We start from the raw sequence: 22,001 nt of genomic DNA, 5'->3' as shown, positions 1-22,001 counted from the left end.
ATTCATCCAGCGAGACCCGTAGGTAACGTATACTTTCCAGAAGCGCTTGAATTTATAGTTGACGCAGCCATTAACCGGTCAGCAAACTAGATAAGCAAGAGACGTTTAGTGTGATGGTTGAAAAGAAAATAGATTGATACAACTGGATCTGTTGCAGGCGTAGGTAAGGTAGATAGGGAAGTTTTGAGGAAGATAGAAAAGATTAAGGAGATGTATACGAAAATGCTAGAATGAAAAGTATGTATGGCATACCTCAGTAACTCAAGCAGGCTAGGCGGCTATCTGTAACCGCCCCGCTTCAAAGGGGATGCCAATAAATCATCATCGTCATTAACATGTTTTGAAATCAGAGAAACGCAGAGTAAAATTAGCGTTGAAGAAGGCCTCAAGAACATGGATCAGCGCACAAATATCCGTGCCTCAAAAGCGCGGACACGGAATGGAGAAAGAGGTCACGAAAGTGGGCAACCAACTACAGGGTCATTGAAAGTGTAAATATTACAACCGGGAGTCATTAATAATAAAGTGAGAGACACATATACGGTAAATCGGATGCAAGGCATGAAAACAAAGGGGTCCATGTAGATTTACAAATACGGCAAGAACGAAGTAAGGATACTAACCCCCGTATGCAGAGATGCAACTTAAGTCGAAGCACATGCTTGACTTGATCCGAGTGACGCCTATCGGGAACGCGCCGAAGGAAACGCAGTGAGCGTCTTTGGGCACGTTAACGCCAGGCGTCATCTAAATCAAGTCAAGCATGTGCTTCGACTTAAGTTGCATCTCTGCATACGGGGGTAAATCTGTACGATAATATAAATGGCACTACCTTGCTATGCGAGGTCTTAGCTGTCTGCCAGAGGGCAAAAAATACCAAAAAATATACCGGAGCAAGTAAGCGCAGCGTGGTTAGGCATGGGCCTGATGCATCAAAAGTCCGGAGACCACTTAGTACAACGTAATGGAATGCCAAGATATTCACCAAGCAAGACCCGTAGGAAAGGTCCAACTTCCGGAAGCATTGAGATTAAAAGCGGATGGAAGCATTTACTGGCCAGCAGTCGAGATAAGCGAAAGACGCTTAGAGTATTGGTGAAACAATAACAACAACAACAAAAAAACAGCGAAGACATCGGTGGAGCCGGTGTCGTCACAGGTTTTAATACACATATAGGTGCTTCAATGAAGAGAAAAAAGATCAAGGAAAAGATAGTCAAAATAACTTTACATAGGACTTGGTTAGCTCAAGCAGGCTAGCTGACTATTTGTCACCGCCTCGTTTTGAAGGGGATGCCAAAAAAAGAAAATTCAACATCCTCATAATCATTATCATCATCAACTCGCATCGGAACACTCTCGCAATCTCCCGTCTCAGCCGCGTAACTACACCACCGACTTCCATCATCGCTTGTGTCACGCGGAGAAGCCGAATGTGAAACGATCCAGATGATTGTGCGGGGAATGCGAATGTATGATTTTTTAAAAATCCGTACCTATTTTTTTAACACGCATGACTAAATAGTTAAGCATGTCATTACTTAACCCTTCAGCGAGTCATGGAGCAAACAGCAACAGTGACGGCCATAATGAAAACCACAACGAAGTGGAGAACACGCCTCCTTCGCGCAACCAGCAACAAGGAGAGTGCACTCGCACTCGGGCAGTGTAGTTCTAAGGTCATTCCTCCCACGAGGCTTCCGATTGAGAGAGTCGGTTATCGTTCGTGCTCAAGTTGTGGCACCCTGGGGTTCAGCGCAATCCGTTTCCGCAGCTCTCCCGTAAGTCGTGATACAGGGGCTCGAACTAGCACAATAAGGAGAAGCGCACTTACATGGAAGAGCACGACACAATGCGCTGGTTGTCAAAGACACACATAAATAATTTTGACACCGGCACGCGGGGACATTTTTTTTTTTTGCCTCAGCCTCGTTTCTTTTGTTGTCGATGTTCTTTTTTTCCTTTCAAAGGTAGGTGTGTCTGTGTTTCATATTTTATTATTCCGTTTCTTCGCCCCCCTTTCACTGCAGCCACCTTTGCTACTTATTCTTCCCGCCGCCACTTCTGATGTCGTTACAAATGTAGCTTCTTTCTGTTCCCTGCATAATCGCTACTATCACCACCGGCACACTGACAACCGACATCGCTCACAATGGTAGTGGCGCACCAACGGGAGTACGGCGGTACTCCTCGGCGCTCCACACACGTCTGCACTCGGTCGTCTCGCGGCTGCGACGTCACCAGCTAGACAGCGCGGATCCCCGACCCTGTCGCTCGCCCGGACGTATTCCCCAGCCTCGGTCGCTGAGGCCCTCTTTTCCGCGTCTACAGGGGCCACTTGCTCCTACTTCCGCTTCTCAAAGCGCTCCATTTCCGGTTTGGCGCGGAAGCTTCCCTTCCTTCCCGCGGGCTTCCAAACCCCCGTATCCGTGTGCCCCCTCACCTCACTCGCGAGCAGTCGGACCACAACCTCGCACGCGCCGTGGACCTCGCGCGGGCCTCTATATGTGAGGACCACTAGAGGAACCGGGTGGAGGTGTCGACGTGCTCAATTGACGCCACGGACAGAGGGAATCGGATATTGCTGAGTGCGCCACCGCCAATCTTCCTCGGCGTTGTTGCCTTAGCGCGCGCCCCTCTTGTCTTCCCTTCCGGTGAACCTTACTATATATCCCGCACCGATGGGGGGGTGCCAGCACAGCCTCGGGCCGGGGAAATGCAGGGGACATGCCTGGCGTTATCTAAGGACTCGAGATAGTGTCGCTGCCTGGCCCACGGCGCGATGTCCTCGGAGTGACCCTTCTTTCTTTTTTTCTCTTTTTTTTGCAGCGTTTGATTTATGCTGTACAGGCGCAGCTTACACGCGCGCATACACACACATGCGTATCGAGATAGAGCGCCATTCCCATTCATTTCAATCAAGGTCCAAAACGCGTCTTGGGTGCATTGGACCCCGCGCTGCCAGGCATTCCGCAAAAGTTTCGCTAATTCAGAAGCCGCATGGGAGAAAGAAACAGTGTGGAGCACTCTTGCAACTGCTCCGAATGGAGAACGCTCCGAATGGAGCGGAGAAGTATTTGATTCTAGAAGGTGTGACAGTTCTGACTCAGGAATGACACCCATCAAACAGAAAAAGTTCTGTCGAGTCCCGCCAGTAAAGGAAACGACCTGGCGGGGTTATTCTACAGGTAACGAAGATAAGGTTGTTCCGCAAAGCTCCGGTTAACGGGTAAACAGCGTAATGAACAACATGAACTTAAAGACAGCTTTTCGCTGTCACGTAAGACGTGAATATACTGTTACCGTTCTTTCTTGTTGTCGTTTTTTTTTTTGCAAACCTGAATCAGCGCAATGCACGAGACCCAGCGAAGGAGCAAAAGACATCCCCGAGTTACAATTATAATGTGGCGAAGAAGGCGCACTTTAGCACGTAGCTAGCGTTTTGTAAAGAAAACATCTGGCACGACCAGATTCCGCCGTTTTCGGCACCACTTTTCTTTTTCTTTCTTTTTCTTTTTTTTAACTATATCGTTGCTGTTCACCTCCCGTGAGCGGAAGGTCGGCCTTCCTGTTTAGAACAACATCATGTTGTGGAAAATCCGGCTTCCAGTATTCTTCAGACCCCGTATGGGGTCTGATGATTGCAGCCACAAGCTTGGCTACAATCGAGCAGGGCGCGCGGATAAGACTCTCGCAGGGAAGCGTCATGAAATCATGAGAATTGTGCGCCATGAGATCGAAGCGCCATCGCCGTTTCATTGAAGGAATGTCTACCATCAAAGTATACAAAAATATATTTTTTTTCTGCCGTACCACAGTTACAGCTAGTGACAATTTGTGGGTATGTCGAATAACAAACGACAAGTGAACATTTTTATCGAAAGTCTGGTAATTGTGTTTCTAATTCCAAAGTCTGAAGAAGCAATAAAGATTCGGCGAAACGTCGTTCGATGAAACTAGCGTTCGAAACTACTACACGTCAGGTTATACAATGGCGAATTTCTGACTTTGCACGCAAACTTGCCTTGTTACTTTCCCCGTTGTCAACAACACCATCATTAATTAAGTGCGCTCATGTTCAAGAAGTAACAGTAGCTTTTATATCGTAATAAATCAAATCACGCATATTCTTCTAAAATAAAAGCCAGAAACCATGCGGATTTTTAAAAAGCGTAACGTGAAGTTGTTTCATTTTCTCGCTGTAATCTCGTTCTCTCGGTTCTTCAGACCAAGGTAAACTGAGAAATGAACGTGTTCGTGGACCCTAAGTAATATACCATCGCGTGAAAAATGCCTCGTTCGCACGCCTATTTGTTACTTTCTTTCTTTCTTTTACGTTCAACTTCTAATTAACTTCGTCGCGGTGTTTACGGAGCCCCAACCTCTAATATACGCTGCTTCAATCTTCATTCCACCCGTGCAAACTAATATTGTTAGAAAAAAGTAAGCGCACATTTCAAACAAGTCGTAGCTGCAGCGATCGAAGGCTCCTCACGCAGGCACAATTCACGCAGGCACAAGACACTGAAGCCCGCGAAAGCTAAGCCCCGAAAAAAAAGAGGGGGGGGGGGGGTCATTCATCTCGATGACGTCCGAGCAGAAAGCACCGCGACCGCAGCATGCAAGGCCGTCGCGCAGGTTCTTCACAACGAACGAGACGCGGGAGGCTTAACGGCTTCACGGCGCCGCCCCTCCCCCCCATCCCCACCGTCCCGAAACTCTCCTGCGCTGATCCCTGCCCCCTCCCGCGATCCCGCTTCTCTACCTTGCATACCGCTCGCCACCCACCGCGCAAAAAAAAAACGTACACCTTAACTCACGCGTCTCGTCGTGTACTGAATGGCGTCAAATAAAGTGCGCGCCGTAAAAGCGACGCGCTTCATTCGTACACAGGTCCCCTATTCCCCCCCCCCGTTTAGGTGCACATCCTTGTTTCCCGTCCCCGTTCCCCATCTCCACCCTTTTATACAAAGATTACGCGAGCTAGACCGACGCTCTCAGACACGTTGCACCGAAATCCGAACGAAGCGACAGCCTCATTTTGCTCTGCTTTTTTCTATATCTTTTTTTGTTCTCGTCTCTTTCAGGTTGATTTTTTTTTCTTTCATATTGGGCGCGCAATCCCCACGTCGTGTCCGCGTAACGTTGTTTCTGCCGGGCGAAGACTCGAGGTCAGCATTTTGCGGTCGTCGCTGACGTCGTTCGACGAGAGCAGGCTTCATCCGGGAGGGGGGGCACGAGAGACCTGCTTCGCGGGAGGTGGAAGGGGGATAAAGCAGAGTGCTTTTGAGGAAAGGATTAAAGGGGGATTAGGGAACACCTCCCCGGCCTCCCTTCATATTTCCAGGACCGTCCCACGAGATTAGGAGGAGGTGGAAGGCAAACGCTTACCGGTGCTCGCCCTCACGATCTTCCCGACCGCTCCGGGCACAGACCGAACCCTCCCCATCGGCTTTGAAGCTATCCTTCTCTCACCCAGCCGGCGGTAGAAACTTCCGTTGCAAAGAGTACGTAAAAGAATAAAGAAGCGACAGGGAGGGTTTGGTAACAGCCGTATATACTGCGTACAAGGCCACCGTGAATACGGTTTTCCCTCGCCCGCGGTTCGATCGAAGAAAGGGGCGAGCCCGCCGATCTTACGTAATAACACGGTCACGCTCGCGCCGCTCCCGGAGAGAGAGCTGCCCATAAAATTCTCAAGTCACGTTGATTCCCTTAACTGTCGGTCGTATCTCTTCCAGGCCTTCTTTTTGTTTTCTCGTTCTTTCGTTGTTGTTTTTCTTTCTTTTTTTTTTGCAGACCGACAGGATAGCTGCTGGCATTCGCGTGTAGGACCCCATCACCGACTGGGCCTGAGGCTACGTTTCCTTCGTCGAGATGCGAAAGAAGTCGTAATTTATGAATGACGTACTCTCGGCGCGGAATAGAAGAACGCGTCGACACCGCCATTAGAAGCGCGCACAGAATCCGCCACTCCGTGGCGCCACATCAAACGAGGCGCACTCGACAGGACCAGTTTACGCGCCTGAGTGGCCATAACCGATAGCGTTAAAAAAAAGGAGGAGGAGGGGGCGGAAATGACGTCGTAAACTGTGTAAAGGTGGGTGTGAAGATATAAGGAGCGAATATGCGAAATAAAATTGATTGATTGATTGATTGATTGATTGATTGATTGATTGATTGATTGATTGATTGATTGATTGATTGATTGATTGATTGATTGATTGATTGATTGAAAGAGTGCGCGGAAGTTGAGGCGTACTCTTCTCGACGGCGAAGAAGAAAGGATGCGCGTGCCATTCTGTGCCTGTGCCGTATTCCGACTGAGGCGGCCAGCAAATGTAGACGGTGAAGGCGAATAACATGTTGTTTCTGTTCTTTCTCTATCACCGTTGATACTGTAAGCTCGAAACATAGACATTAGTGCAGATTCCGTACCGCGTTACGCACAAGGACGAGAGAAATAAACAAATGGCTCTACCTGTCCACTTTTTATCCTGTTAAAAAGAATCCAAACGCCATTATTTCTTCTTCTTTTGCTGCGAGTCAAGTCTTTTTGTTATTATTATTTTCGGACGCTCTAATTCCTCGAGAAGAATTTTTTAGAGTCTCTACACTGATTTCTGAACATTACCACTACTTCAGGGGGATCGCAACTTCGATCGAGTAGAAAAGCTTATTTGTTAGCAGATGTATTATTATTTTTAATTATACGCCCTAGAAAAGCAGATCTTATTCTTTGTGCGTCTTTGCGCGATTTTGTATTTCCGAAAAAAGAAATAAATAACTTAGGCAAACTCAGAAAATTACGCGTCTTATATGGCAAGCGCCCTCCTCTTATTATATTTATTTCCTTGCCCCTTGGCTTTTTCGCGATTCCTAAAAGGGTCGTGACATCTTCTTAATGCACTGCAACCCGTCTTCCGTGTCTTCGTGTTTTATGGTCTTACCGTGCCTCCGTTCACTTTATTCGCTCTGTACATTCTGTATTATGAATCTGGACTAACTTAACATTTCTCTTCAGTGTCCTTCTAAGCGCGGTTTATTTTTCAGGAGTAGCAAATTCAGCATGCGCAATATTTCTTCATAGTGCGTGATAACCGCCAGACGTATTTCAACCGCACGTGGCCCAACGTATCATAGTTGACACGCACAACTTGACACCACAAACATCGATGTACGCGCGGAAAAGTTAATGCAGTGACCATATAGTTACGCGTTTTTATACATATTGGAGAATGTTTTCAGTTGTGGATGGTTCAGAAAACCAACTACTTATTAAATAATTAATATGATCGTCATCAGCCTGTTTTTATGTCCACTGCAGGACGAGGGTCCAATTACCGCTGTCTTGCGCTAAGTGATACCAACTTGCGCCTGCAAATTTCCTAATTTCTTCACCCCACCTAATTTTGTGCCCTCCTTGACTGCGCTTTCCTTCCCTTGGCACACATTCTTTACCTCTAATGATCCACCAATCATTACCCTACGCATTACATGGCCTGCACATGTTCATTTTTTTTCTCTTTTAATGTCTGCTAGAATACCAACTATCCCCGTTTACTCTCTGGACCACATCGCCCTCTTCCTGTGTCCTAATGTTATGCCAAACATTTTACGCTCTATCGCTCTTTTGGCAGTCCTTAACTTCTCCTTGAACTTGCTCTGTTAACTTCCAAGTTTCATCCCCATATATGTTATCGCCGGTAGAATGCAATGATTGCGCACTTTTCTTTTCAACGACGGTGGTGAGCTCCGGGTCAGGATTTGGTAACGCCGGCCGTATGCATGCCAACCGAATTTTATTCTTCGTTAACTTCCCTCCTTGCGATCAGGGTCTCCTGTGACTACTTGACCTAGACAAACGTACTTCTGCACAGACTATAGAAGCTCACTGGCGATCATGAATTCTTGCTCACATGCCTGACTATTGAAAATTACCTTTGTCTTAGACATATTAATCTTCAACCCGACTCTTACACTTCCTCGGTTAAGGTCCTCAATCATTTGTTGCAATTCATCCCCAGTGTTGCTGAACAGATAAATGTCATCTGCAAACCGAAAGTTGTTGAGATATTTGCCGCGGATCCTCACCCCTAAGCTTTCCCAGTCTAATAGCTCGAATACTTCATCTAAGCATGCATTGAATAGCATTGTAGAGATTGTGTCTCCTTGCCTTACCCCTTTCTCGGTACGCAATTTTCTACCTTTCTTGTGAAGAAGCAAGGTAGCTGTTAAATCTTTGTAGATGTTTCCAAAGATATTCACGTATCCCTCCAGTACTCTTTGATTACGCAATACCTCTACGAATAATTAGTACACTAAGTGGTTATTTACTCTAAAAACATTTCGGGGTTGCTTTTTGTGCTATTGTATACTCTCGATGGCGAAAGATAAACGTGGACAAGTTCTATTTTTCCTGTGCAATGGCGTTCGGGCTTTCGGGGGTTATTATAGCAGGCGCTCTTGTACAGAAGGCCAGCAAGTTGAAGGTAGAGGATCAGTGACTCAAAACTAGGCCCAGCCAGGAACCTGGTTGTGGTTTTTAACCGGTAGAGTCAACAGTGAACCACGGGCCAGGTGCCCTTCCGGCACGGCTCGGGTCTTCGCGAGCACCTTCGAACGGCTGCATGCATCATCGGCGTTTGCACGAGCGTGTGTATATAGGGCTTTATATTTTCTGCCCCTCCTGCGCTTATTGCACTACGCGCCGTGCGGTTGCTTAGCTCCTCTCGCCCGTCTACTGCTTCCACTCGCCAGTATCATGTATACACGGACAACTGTCGGCCGCCCATAAGCTTTCTTCGGAGGATGAGCTCGGAGCTGTCGTTTCTGCTTGCTCTCTCGAAGATTTCGCCGGCACTTTGCCGGAGGAGCTGCTGGAAATCTAAACGAGAAAAGGTGATCCCCTCCGCGGGCCTCCCTTCCTGTTTTGCTTCCGTCTTGGCCACCGCCACTCTCGCTCGTCATCCGCGACGCTTCCTGTTCTACGCCGGAAGTGAGACCCACGGCTGAGCTGGGCTCGCGGCTTCGAGTCGACGGAGAGGTGGCCGTCGAGGAAGCCGACGAAAAGCGATGTGTACACCAGGAAGTGCGCGTGGACTTCGTCAGCGTCGAAGACGCGACTTCGAAACGAAGAGAAAGAGACAAATATGCTTTCGATTTCTTTGTTTTGTTTTTTTAAGTTGCGTTTCAATCCCGGGATATTTTCAATGAGCTTAGACTTGCGCTGGCGAAAGCTCAGAAAGTATACAACGACGTTTAGCCATTGTCGGGAGCACGCGAATCAGGTTTTAGCGCCGTTTAGGTTTCGACGAGGGAAATCGGTCATGGCGTGCGCGATGTGTCCAAAGAAACAACCAGGCACAACACAGCTAACAGCTATACAGCAGGTTTTCTGTTGTTTCTTGAAAATAAAGAAAAACCTTTGGTCGCATGCGCTGGAAATCGCATCCGTCCGCGATGCCCGTCCGCTAGCGCTGCTGTTTGAGCTCGTTATTCCAAGACTTCAGCGAGAGAAGAAAAAGTACGATCCGGTCCTGCCAAATGTACATCAGTAACCACATGACTAAGATAAAAAGTCAAGCAGGACTCGTCCTTTGGTGATGTTTATCGTCGTAAATGCTAATAGCCCTTACAAAAATTTTTATAGAAAGTCCATAGACAGTCCATAGACATTTGTCTATGAAGTCTATAGACTGTCTATAGACATTTCTTTAGACTGGTCTATAGACAGTCTATAGATTTATGGCCGCACACTTTTTATAGACTGGTCTATAAAAAGTCTGAGCTTATAGACTGTCTATAGACATTTCTTTAGACTAGTCTATAGACAGTCTATAGACTTATGGCCGCACACTTTTTATAGACTAGTCTATAAAAAGTCTGAGTCTATAGACTGTCTATACACGGTCTATAGACTGTCTGTAGACTTATGGCCATACACTTTTTATAGACTAGTCTATAAAAAGTCTGAGTCTATAGATTGTCTATAGACTTTCGATAGAGTTATGGCCATACACTTTTTATAGACTAGTCTATAAGAAGTCTAAGTCTATAGACTGTCTATAGACCGTCTATAGACTTATGGCCATACACTTTTTATGGACTAGTCTATAAAAAGTCTGAGTCTAGAGTGTCTATGGATTATTTAAAATTCATGTTTGTAGACAGTTGTCTGCATAATGTCTATGGGCAAGTGTATAGGCTTACAGTTCTACTTTTGTAGACTGAAGTCTATGGAATGTCTACAGACAAATGTATATATACTATAGACATTCTATAGACTTCAGTCTACAAAAACAGAACTTTATAATCCAATACACTTTTTTCTATGACATTCTGCATACACTTGCCAACAAACATGCATTTTCATTAATTTATAGACACTCTATAGACACAGACATTTTATAGACAACTCTACAAAGAGTGTATAAGGCCATAACTCCATAGCGGCTATCTACAAGTTAGTTTACATTTTTCATTACATGCGGCAGCAAAACGTTTTGAATGTATTTCATTTCATTTTATAGATATGAAATGCATGGAATGCAGATATTATGCATGTGCACCTGTTCCTTTTCATCTGCACTTATGCATTACCGTTAGTAGATTAATAAAGCTCCTGAACCAGCTGTACTTTCATATATGTTGCATAAACAGAAAGAATTTATATAGTGCTGAATCATGCAGTGCAAAAAAATAAAACAAATGCACCGGCAATGCATTAACCGTTTTTATTGCTCGATATAATACATGAATTCCTTAAATTCTTGTCTTATGCTATTATGGAAACAGATTAAATATTTACACTACTCCTTGGCAAGCATGGTCGCCAGGCTGGCCTTGACCTTTGTGTCATTAGTCCCAAAGGTGCTGCAGGTGTATGCTGCAAATAAGTACATGCAGCAATATGAGGCAAAAATAACAGATGTGTATTCTTTGTATGTTCATTAAGCAGCTGAATATATTTACTCAAACCATCTAAGTCAATACTTAATGCGGTTTAACTATGACTGATGGCTGCTTGTCAATACAAATCAGTACCTTTATGCAATGTTCTATTGCATGGTATGGTGAACAATTAAACAGTCACAACTGCTGCTCGTGTCAGCAACAGTATGTTCCCTTTTATGACAAGTTCATATATGATGCATTAATGTACGTATCCCAAATGGTCCCTATATTTATTGCGGAAACGTTACCCAGTTGGGCTGTCTGTACAGTTTTTTCGGCTGGTAGTTAAGTATGCCCGTGCAGAGGGATGTTTTCAGAAGACGTGACTGGAATATTCCCAGTATCATGCCTAAGATTGTAATTTATTTTGCTTAGTACACATTGAAATGTATTTCTCATACTTTTAAATGAATGGGTCATTGGCCATAACTTCAACAGATGGCAGATGGGTTGATTGTATTGATATGGTACCTTAATTTCTTGCAGGTAATGAGGCCTCTTGGGCATGCTAACAGGTTTCCAAGTTAGGTATACCACATGAGCACCCGAAATACCACACGAGCACTTTGTGTCATGGCACGACAAATATGCACCTCCTAGGAAACAGAACTGATAGTATAGTTCGAATGAATTCTATCACAGTAAATTATTTAAGGTGCTTTGAAAGATGAAAATTTTTTCTAGGCTATCGAGGTTCAGGACGTTTAGTTAACGCAAAAAAAAAACATATTGAGTAAGAAATGCCTTGTTAGTCTGCTTGACTTTCTTTTTTTTTTTCAATAAATAGAACCAATTTCCTTCAATTTTTATGAAGTGAAACGTTTTAAAAATATATTTAACACAGAGACTTTCTGGAAACTTTGACATGTAACAAGACAGCATACCTATGTGGCCAATTTAAAGTTTCCCGATCTTTTTCCAAGCCTTTCCTGGCTGTTTTCATGAAAATTTTCTGGCAATCTATGACGCCTGCAGCTTAAGTGCAATAAAAAATACTATGGTTTAATAATTGCCAAGTAGTGCCAGTCCATAATATTTAGATAAAACGAATAACACGTCAGTCACTTAACATGTAGTATTAGATGCAACTGACTTGAAACCCTTGTTTAATAAAGCTGACAAGGGCTTCGGCAAGTTCGTAATTGATGGCCACACGAGTACAGCACGGAAGACACAGAGACACGCGTAAAACAAATGCAACAATGTGAGGGAAAACTATACAATGAGTTATTTTTACGGTTCAATAGTAGTTTTCTATGTAATTTGCTCTCACCACTTATGCCTCTAGTTAACTTTGTTTACCTATGACTAAAGACTACATGGCAATATTAATCAGTACCATTATGATGTTTCGTTATATTATAGTATGATAAGCAGTTAGACAACCACAATGGTCGCCGGTGTTAGCAACGGTACGTTTCGTTTCAAGACAGGTTCATGTGACACACAGTGTACTCATAAAAATGAAAGAAATGTGAGAATCCCAAACGATTCCTATAATAATAATTGTTGAAACAAAGATACCCTGCTGGACTGTGCACATTTTTCAGGTGTTAATGCAATGTGCCCGTGCCGATCGAACATGCTCAGCATACTGACTGCAGTTTTGAACAATCACGTTAACATTTGCAATTTATTTCCGCTTAGAACAGTCTGCATTGTCTCTTTTCTCATACTTCGAGATGAATACATTTGCCACACTTTCAGTAGAATGCACATGAATGGGGGCGTACTGATCAGGTCACTTATCAACTAAAACATGTTACGATCTGTTAGGTGTGTTAATAAGGGTAGAACAAATGCAATGTCCACTGAATTATTTGAATAATCTGTGCGTTATCTACTAAGAAAAGACCACCAAATTGATAATCTGGCTCTTTTTTCTTTTGTACAGCGCATATAGTATGCAGTCTGTCCAAGACGACGGCACTACATGCAACAGTAATGAAAACCGGAACACTTATTGCGCACGACAAGGGCTTCATACCGTGCACGACTGGCACAATGCGAATCTGCGCCAGCAGCTGCCTAGAGATTAAGAGCACGTAAACTGCATAACCCCGAAGCATCGAAAGGCGCTTAACGCTTTTCATATAGCTCGAAAGATAACTTCTGCTGCTAAACTGTTTAAAAAAAGAGACAAAAAACAAATCTTCCAACTACCGTCAAACGCAATGCCTTCAGTCTGAAACGTGTAAAGGTGCTTCCCGGAGCGACTAATTTATTGTGCTCCAATTTTTTCGGCTAAGTTGCGAAGCTGCGAGTGACTGAACTTATCGCAGGTTTCATGCTCCAAAAGCGTTTGTGGTTGCATATAAATAGAATGGGTGAATCTAGAGATTTTCGCTTGACATTTCTTCAAGTCTCGTGTTTTGCTTGCGGTAACTTCCCAAAATTATTTAGATTGGTTGCCAGAAACCTTAAAAATACTGCTACCTTTAAACAATGCGAAAACGGCAGTGCACACACTGCTGATGCATGCCCCGCAAACACGGCCTTTCATCCGAGTACGTTAGCAGTTATTTAACTATACGTGTCTGTCAGAACATTCTTGATGCTAACACAATTTCGAGATATATACGTAAAGCGTGTCACGAGAATTTCACTACACATGCGGCGCAGCATTCATCGCGGCCGGATCAAGCGCCACGAAATGAGATCTACCACACTGGCTGCCCAACATACACAATCCGCTTAGTGGTAGCTCAATATCAAGTTAAAACATGGTGTAGCTTCCTTCTTTACGCACCCAAACTATTATGCGAAAATCAACAAGCCCGAGCGATCGCTCGCCGTAAAACATTCCGTATAGTAGAAGCGAGAACAAGAGCGCGTTATGAAACCATGTCAACGACAAACCGACACTATACCCGAGTCGCCTGCGCTACATGCAGCCGCTTCGCGCTACGAAATGCGCTCACATAATCATGAGCTATTGACACAAAACATCTTTGCTAAAGCTTACCGTTCAGTGTAGTTGACGTGTGATGCCACAAAGATGACACGCATACACAGACACCAACGTTCAGGCGGACACCGCACACCGGTACAACCGTTTACGTGCCCGGCGCGCTCGTTGAGATGTCGCACCGCCGCGCATGCGCAAGATCTCCCAGCATGCGCAGGAGCTCCACGCACGCGCTCGGAGGAGTATGAGCGCCTTTTCCTCCTTCATTTTTTTTTTCGCTCTCTCTCTGCGCGCCATGCGCGCCGGAACAGGTGGCTTATTCATCTTTATCACCATTATTCATCTTTTTTCGTGGACGAAGGAAATGCGCTGGCAGGTTGTATGACAAACGCTGTGGGCTATCATATGAGACTGGAACGCTAACTTGAATGCGCTGTTTGTAAAAGCCATTACAGGGCCCTTCAAACGTTTCAGACGCATTATTGCCAGCGTCGATTAGTAATACAGCGTACTTGTAGCATATCTTCCAGCGTACCACCAAATGTGATGCCCGCACGTATGTTAGTGCTAATTTTCTGTTCCGGTGATAGGTCAAAGCAATCAGTACAGCATTGAGGTACTCATATGCGTGGCTGCCCAGGCATACCGCCGGCGAAATACTGGGTGGGCTCTGATGATTTGGCACCTATTTTAAGTGAATGAGAAACTTTGATGGGTTTATAGTGCAGGATATCAGTCAACAAAAAACCGCCCTATGTTAGTGACGCAGCCGAGGTATGAAGAAAATGTGAAAAGTATCCGAGAATCGGACGACACACAACGCGAACACCACATGCGCGACATCGGTTCATCGCACATTCACAAAGTCCGCGTTGTCAGCTACAAAGATTACGAGTGTCCTTGCTGTTAGCTCGATGCCTGTTTGGAATCCACTTGTAGCTGAAGCTGGCGTTCATAACAACTATTATAACAATTGGATCGGCGTTTTGCTTTCTTTATTCTACTGCCGCAAAAGTGATGCGACAACTGTGAAGACTGTCTTGGGATTGCCGATACCGACTACGTAGATCATATCATGTGGTCAACAAATGCGGAGGTATACACTATGTGTATACTAATGTCTACAAATAGGCTCTACAGCAATCTCAGCAGTATACAACTTCAGTGGCTTATATCAAACGCAGCTACGTATTATCCACCGGTACCTGCGCTTGGTTACAGCGTACACGGGTTGGGCCCAGATTAACGATGTTTGTCTATTGTTAATCTATAGACATGCAATACCACGACAACTCAGAGGCAGACCAGGTGGTGAATTCACCACCTGGTCTGCCGGCTTTCGCGACTTATTCACCACCTTTGCCACATCATCACCATCTGACCTTCACCAGCTGGTCTCGCGAAGTGTACGTCCGGGAAGCAGCCAGGTTTAGGGCCTTCGGGTGCCTGGAAGACCTTTGTGACTCGGACGTTGCCTGTTCCGCCGCGATCCTCGTTCGGTGCAGCTGCACCGAATGACGACTAGCAGTCTGCACGGTTTGCCCGCCGCGCCGGGGTTGCACGCGGTGCCGGTCGCGCATGAACCAGTGCCATATCATCGCCTTCGCAGAGGGCGGAGAGTATGGGAACTCGGCATTACATATTATCGACTTTCCTATATAGACATTCAATACACCAGGAGAGAAAAAGAAATAGAAACCTTAGCCGACTATTATTATTAACTGTCTAATATAGAGTCTATAGACAGAGTATGGACAAAAATAAATAGAGACTGTATCGGCTTTCGTCTATAGGTAGTCCATATAGAGGGGAAGCAGACAAAAAAGAAACAAACACTTTACGGAGTTTTTTCTATAGACCGTCTATAGACTGCGCGTAGACAAAAAAAAATAAAAACCTTATTGACTTTCGTCTATAGAAAGTCTATAGACAGAGTTTATGGACAAAAATAGACAGAGACATGTACCCACTTTCGTCTATAGGTAGTCCATAGAGGGGAAGTAGACAGAAAAGAAACAAACACCTTATCGACTTTTTCCTATACGCCGTCCATAATCTACGAGTAGACGAAAACAAATAGAAACCTTATCGACTTTCGTCTTTAGAAAGTCTGTAGACAAAGTATGGACAAAAATAGATAGAGACCGTACCCACTTTCGTCTATAGGTAGTCCATAGAGGGGAAGGATAAAAAAAAAACACCTTATCGACTTTTTTCTATAGACTGTCTATAGATTGCGAGTAGACAAAAAGAAATAGAAACCTTATCGACTTTCGTCTATAGAAAGTCTATAGACAAAGTATACCCGCCGTGGTTGCTCAGTGGCTATGGTGTTAGGCTGTTGAGCACGAGGTCGCGGGATCGAATCTCGGCCACGGCGGCCGCATTTCGATGGGGGCGAAATGCGAAAACACCGGTGTACTTAGATTTAGGTGCACGTTAAAGAACCCCAAGTGGTCGAAATTTCCGGAATCCTCCACTACGGCGTGCCTCATAATCAGAAAGTGGTTTTGGCACGTAAAACCCCATAATTTAATTTAATTTTATAGACAAAGTATGGACAAAAATAGATAGAGACCGTAATCCACTTTCGTCTATAGGTAGTCCATAGAGGGGAAGGATACAATAAAGAAACAAACTCCTTATCGACTTTTTTCTATAAACTGTCTATAGACTGCGAGTAGACAAAAGAAATAGAAACCTTATCGACTTTCGTCTATAGAAAGTCTATAGACAAAGTATGGACAATAATAGATAGAAGCTGTATCGACTTTCGTCTATACGTAGTCCATAGAGGGGAAGTAGGCAAAAAAGAGCAAACACCTTATCGACTTTTTTCTATAGACCGTCTATAGACTGCGTATAGACAAAAAGAAATAGAAACTTTATCGACTTTCGTCTATAGACAGTCTACAGACTTTGTATCAACAAACGTTTAAATCTATAGAAAGGAAAGGTCGTCTATAAGAAGTCTATGGACTTTCTATAGACAGTCTAAAGTCATTTTTGTAAGGGAGCGTTCAAGCGGGAGTACAGTAAACATGTAACTTGGTAGTGGGCGATTTATTAATGCGAGGATTGTTAGAGATTCGCTTAGAGAACTCCCAAAATAGGGAAAGTAAGCAGGTGAAGGAGAGAGAGCCGTACGTTGCAAGTAGGCGACGCAGCGGCACTTCCGAATGCCGGGGCGTCCAACCGGGCAGGTCCTGTCTGACGCTGTCGCGAAAAGTGGTGTCCTATATAGCACCTGAGACCCAACGCGGTCCTTCTCGAAACCGATGTCCTGCCCCCACAAATGAGCGTTGCGCGCAAGACAACGAGGAAGCGCTTGAGCATCGAAAAAAGACACGCCGACGAGACTCGGGCCTTCCGACAACGCAGACTCATTTACCAGAAGCCACCCGCGCGCGCCTCCTCCTCGAACCTGCGAAGGAAATGGGAATGATGGAGACCCCTGCTCGTTGACGTCCTTCTTCCGAACCCTCGACGCACAACAATACACGCACGCCGCCCCGAATTCACCCTCCGATCCCTGGCTCGCCGCCCACCACACTAACACCCCATCGGTACACGTGCCTCCCTCCCCCCACTCCCTGTCTCATCCCCCTGTTTTCCTTTTTCTCCCGTGTACGGAACATCCCCATCCATAGATCTTTATCGCATTCATACCGCGCGCGCGGTCTCCCCATGCATAAATGGATGAACGCCGCCCGTCCTGTGCCTCCCCTCGGCGTTCGGCTCGACCCCCCCTCCCCCCCCCCCACTTCGCTCATTTCCACTCCCATAGAGTCCGACAACGCATGGTATCGCCATCGCGCTGTCATTCCCGAGCCGCGCTTTTTAATCTCTCTTTTCCCGCGTTTCTCGTTCTCCGCGCTGCTGCTTTTCGGCGGATCACCGCCCTCCTTCTCCTCCTCCCTCGCCCCTCCATTCCCGCGAAGAACCCGAGGGGTGCAGAGTTAATTAAATTGTAGTCTATCGCTACAATGACCGTCGTGCTTCCCCCTCCGATAGACAACCGCCATTGGCACGCTGACGGCTATGTTTCTTTCTTTCTTCTTCGTTTGTCGGGAAGCTGAAAGGAAAATGGGTCGCCCGCTGTGTAGCTCCGTTCCGACGAGCTCGGTGCGCCCTCGTTTGCTCATGTGCCAGCCGCGTACTCAAGCAATGCGGACATACGAAACTATACGCGTCGAATAACCGCCGTAACGAGCTGACATTTGAAGTGCCCGCAACGACCGTAACTTGATTCAACTTTTGGAGACAGATTTGCTGCACGGAGAAGTATTTCGTATTTCACTCCGGCCCCACGCTTTTGAGTGCCCGGAAGAAGTTTTCCGGTGTTTACAAAGAAACGAAGCTGCCTGTCGGTTGCGCATGTTTTTTAGAATACAGAATTGTATCCATAGCACTTTCGTCATGATGACGCCAGTCGAAGCACTACTGCTTACTTTATATCGAGTTTGCGTGATACTATAATTCGGGCGTGCTGCTGTGCTTAAATGCACGCTTAACCGATCGCGCACTTCGTATAAGTCCGCCGACAAATGTCTTAAGTGCACTGAGTCCACGTTTCCGTAGTTTAAAGCGTGCATACTTGCTGTGCTCTGTGGTCACGTGCGAGTGTGCATGCGACATGTGAAATGCAACAGGTGGAGCCCCCATGTTGCTTGATATAAGGTCAAACCGGATGAGAATAACTTAATGCTTAATGTATTGTGTGCGAGATAGTGAGTCACAGACGAGAAAAAAAATGCTTGCAGAATTCAAAAGAAAAGGTGAACAAATTTGTCACGCACCTGGTTTTTGCAATACCTTACAGAATATTCGAGGCTAGAGAAAAGTTGCTTATGGTTCTTGCTTAACGAATTTTCCCAACAAAGGAAGCCACTAAAAATGCTCGCACGTTTACTTCGAACGTTCTTTTCTTTTATTTTTATTTTTTCCGTGATCTAGTACTTATGCGCAAACAGTAGATCATTTGTCTACCGGTAAAGGGAAAATACCATGCCATTTACGAATTAGTGCTGAAGAAAGAATTCGAGCCAGTTGACTATAACTCTTACAAATGTTTAGACATTTCATAAGCAAGCATTGTAAGGAGCTAATTACGCACTTCAATTCCTCGTTTAAAGAACTCGTCACGACTAAGAAACAAGACAGAGTCCGGCCCGCGAACCGGGCAAGCCGGGATTTCGAGCAAGCCTGACCCACGTGACGAGGTACGCCTCCCCCCCCCCTCATTCTGATGCCACACATTACTTCGCACACGAGCGTATAGCTCGGTTACCTGCACCTGGTTACCTGTCGCGCGGTTACCTGCGCAGCTGGATGCTGTCTTGCACAACCAGAGTTGTTCAGATTTACACGGGGAGATGCGCGTCTGTGTTCTCCTTTTTTTTCTCTTTGTAGGCGAGGAGGAGGAGACGGCTTGTCGCTTTTACAAAAAAAAAAAAAATATTGGTCATATTCATTTCCTTGTGAAATATCGCACAGACGATTAGGATTTAAATGACAAACAACGCCGTTCCTGTGCCGCGTGTGGTTTTTAAACTACTTTTGTTATGGCTAAGTGGAGGGGGGGGGGGGGACAGAAAGCTACGGTATGGCTTGTTTGTTTGTTTGTTTTTAGAACTCGTAATAAGAAATTCTTTTACGGAATTTCCGGGAAGTTTCTACGCCCATGGCGTTGCCGCGGGCGTAGTTGTAAGGCGTCTCTAGCAGCCATTGCTATAAAGCGGGCACAGCGAACAAGGCAACGCGCGAGCCTCTCAGTCTATACGAAACCCCTCAGAAGCGCAAAGTTGCCTTTTGTTCGTGTTTGTTTTTCATTAAATGATGTGCTTTTTTGAGGGTGATGCGAAAGTGACATCTGCTGCTTGGATCACCGTTCGCCCACTGAGATGGACACTCTGAGCAAAAGATACGGTGCCTTAAGGCGTTCCAAAGAGCCACCTGCATGTGAACCTCGCCAGCGGGCAGCCGTCAGAAAGACATTCATCACGGCTTGTAAGGCGCTGGAGTTAACGTTTAGCAAAGGCATGACGCGGGTCCGTGAAAACGCGATACTTTCTATTGCTAAAAAAAAATTAAAAGACAGCGGCGTCAACGAAATGACGGAGCTAGGCTGGGAGGGAGAGTAACCCGCAAGGCACTACGACGTCGGTCCCGTCGGGCTTCATTTCGATCCGCACGAAACAACTCAGCCAGGCCCAAAGCAGCGGGGCTCACTCAGAATGCAGATGACGTCACGGTGTCACGCATAGGTGCATCCCCGGGAAAGTGGATTCCGCTCCACAGGCGCTGATGGATCGGACCCTACTGCACCCTCCGCCCCCCCCCCCCTACCTTTTTTTTCCCCAGTGCGTCACCACGGTCTATATAAGGTTTCAAGCTTTCGTATCGCTTCCACTTACCCTGGCTTCCTCCCTTCTCTCCCTCTTTTTCCCCGTTCTTTCACGAGCCGTAAACTGCCTCCACCTCGTTCTTCCTTGTCTCTTCCTGTTATTCAAAGCTGCAGCCCCGTCTAGTACATGGGAGGCTCTCTTCGTCTTTCGGGAAACCCAGCTCCCGCTCCCTTTCTCCCCTAAGGGAACAAGTCTCTCGGGAGACCCGCAAATCCCTGGCGGCGTTCCTTTGCTCCGCTCGGACGTCGGGCGTCTTTGTTTAACACGTTCACGGCTTCGTCGGGGGTCAGAGCTACAGCCCGTTCCACTTTTCTTTGGGCTGCCGCACGCCGCTTCCTTTTTGCGGCGGAGTGGCCCCGCGTACCCTCCAGTTTCCCCAGGGTGTTCCCATTGTATTGGAGAGAGAGAAAACGGACGGAGATGCGCTCCCGTAACGGGATGAAAGCGGCTAGAAGCGCGAGGCTCGAAGCAGCACTAACCGAGATGAGCTCTTCGCGGGCTCCCTTAATGCCTCGTTGAAGAATTACTCCGGAGACCTTCGAAAGCGCCTCTCCGTTATTCGCCGCGTTCTCTTTTCCGCGATGAATGCAGTCCGGCGCGGCTGCTGGCTCGCGCGCTGGCTGTCTGGTTTCCTTAATTTCCCTAGACTCTTTTCCCGAGCGTCGAAAAAGGAGTGCGATTTCGGGGCTCACCACACCGCGATGTTTATGGGCCGTCTAACGAAAACTGAACGCTGCGCTACAGCACCGCCTTGTAGTTTCCGTACTTTGTATGGCTGGAAAATTATGCAGATTCCCTGTCGTTCCCTATACGTGGGAGACGCCCGCTACGTGTTATAGGCGCGTCCTGCAGGGCCGTAATAAAGTTTTCCAGTCCAGTCCAGTGGCTCATTCCTAGCCTCGGATGTTGACCGAGAATCGGGTAGCACGCCGTAGAGGAGAAAAGGGAAAAGGGAGAATGACTCTGTTAAAATTAAAACAAGGAGACTGAAGAGAATAAATAATTTTAATAAAGATACAGAATAACTCATGTGCCAGTTCCTAATTTTCTTTTGTTTTCAGTTGTTTGTTGGGAGCATTGTCATTCTATATATATATCTCTCTCTTTCTATGTCTTTCTTTCCGCATTGAGACCTTTTTTTTCTTTCTTTTTTTCCCCATCCCTACAGCAAAGAGGCCTTGTCCTCCTCCTGGCGACAGTTACCAGCCAGCCCGTCCTTCGTCCTTTCTTTATTATCGGCGTTTTGTGGTTTCGCACCGAACGTTATTAACGGCAATAATTAGTACTCGGGTCACCTTACCTAAAGCCTGAAGCGCCAACCGCACGCGCAGCTGTGCGGCCGTGTTTCCCACGTGGCGTCAGCGCCTCTATAGTTCATGCCTGTGCCGTGTTCACGCTGCAAAACAACACCGAACGGAGTTTCAAGCTGTAGCCTTCATTTATTCGTGGCTAGAGCGCGCGTATGCGTATACCATCACCATCGTTGTTCCCTGCATGCATATAAGTGTGCGCGCATGTCAGCACGCGCGTGCAGTGCTAATGCATCCGCTGCTTTCCGACGTGCATTTAACAGTGTGGATATAGTGCCTAGTATATTCTAGGCACTATAGTGTGGAGCACACGATGTTCGCTCGTAGGCAAAGCAATCGAGATGACAGTGAACGGCGTCGCTCTCGCTTTGGACAATTCGCCGTGCGGTAACTGCCACTCAACTATTTATCAAGCACGCA

At 46.2% G+C, this 22,001-nt stretch overlaps 1 protein-coding gene and 1 long non-coding RNA gene across 4 annotated transcripts in view; one reads left to right on the top strand and one right to left on the bottom strand.

The window, feature by feature from the left end:
• LOC135916901 (vesicular glutamate transporter 1-like) overlaps positions 1-22,001 on the top strand; it is a 259,394-nt gene that overhangs the window by 160,591 nt on the left and 76,802 nt on the right. The window lies entirely within an intron of this gene.
• On the bottom strand, positions 10,718-14,021 carry LOC135916883 (uncharacterized). The gene is made up of 2 exons (XR_010569096.2): positions 13,922-14,021; positions 10,718-10,888 (listed from the first exon to the last, which is right to left on the bottom strand). It is a non-coding gene; the product is annotated as an uncharacterized lncRNA (long non-coding RNA).

The sequence above is a fragment of the Dermacentor albipictus genome, chromosome 3, assembly GCF_038994185.2.
Source record: "Dermacentor albipictus isolate Rhodes 1998 colony chromosome 3, USDA_Dalb.pri_finalv2, whole genome shotgun sequence".
In the NCBI taxonomy this organism is placed as follows: Eukaryota; Metazoa; Arthropoda; class Arachnida; order Ixodida; family Ixodidae; genus Dermacentor; species Dermacentor albipictus.
This window is presented reverse-complemented; position numbering and strand designations above follow the sequence as displayed.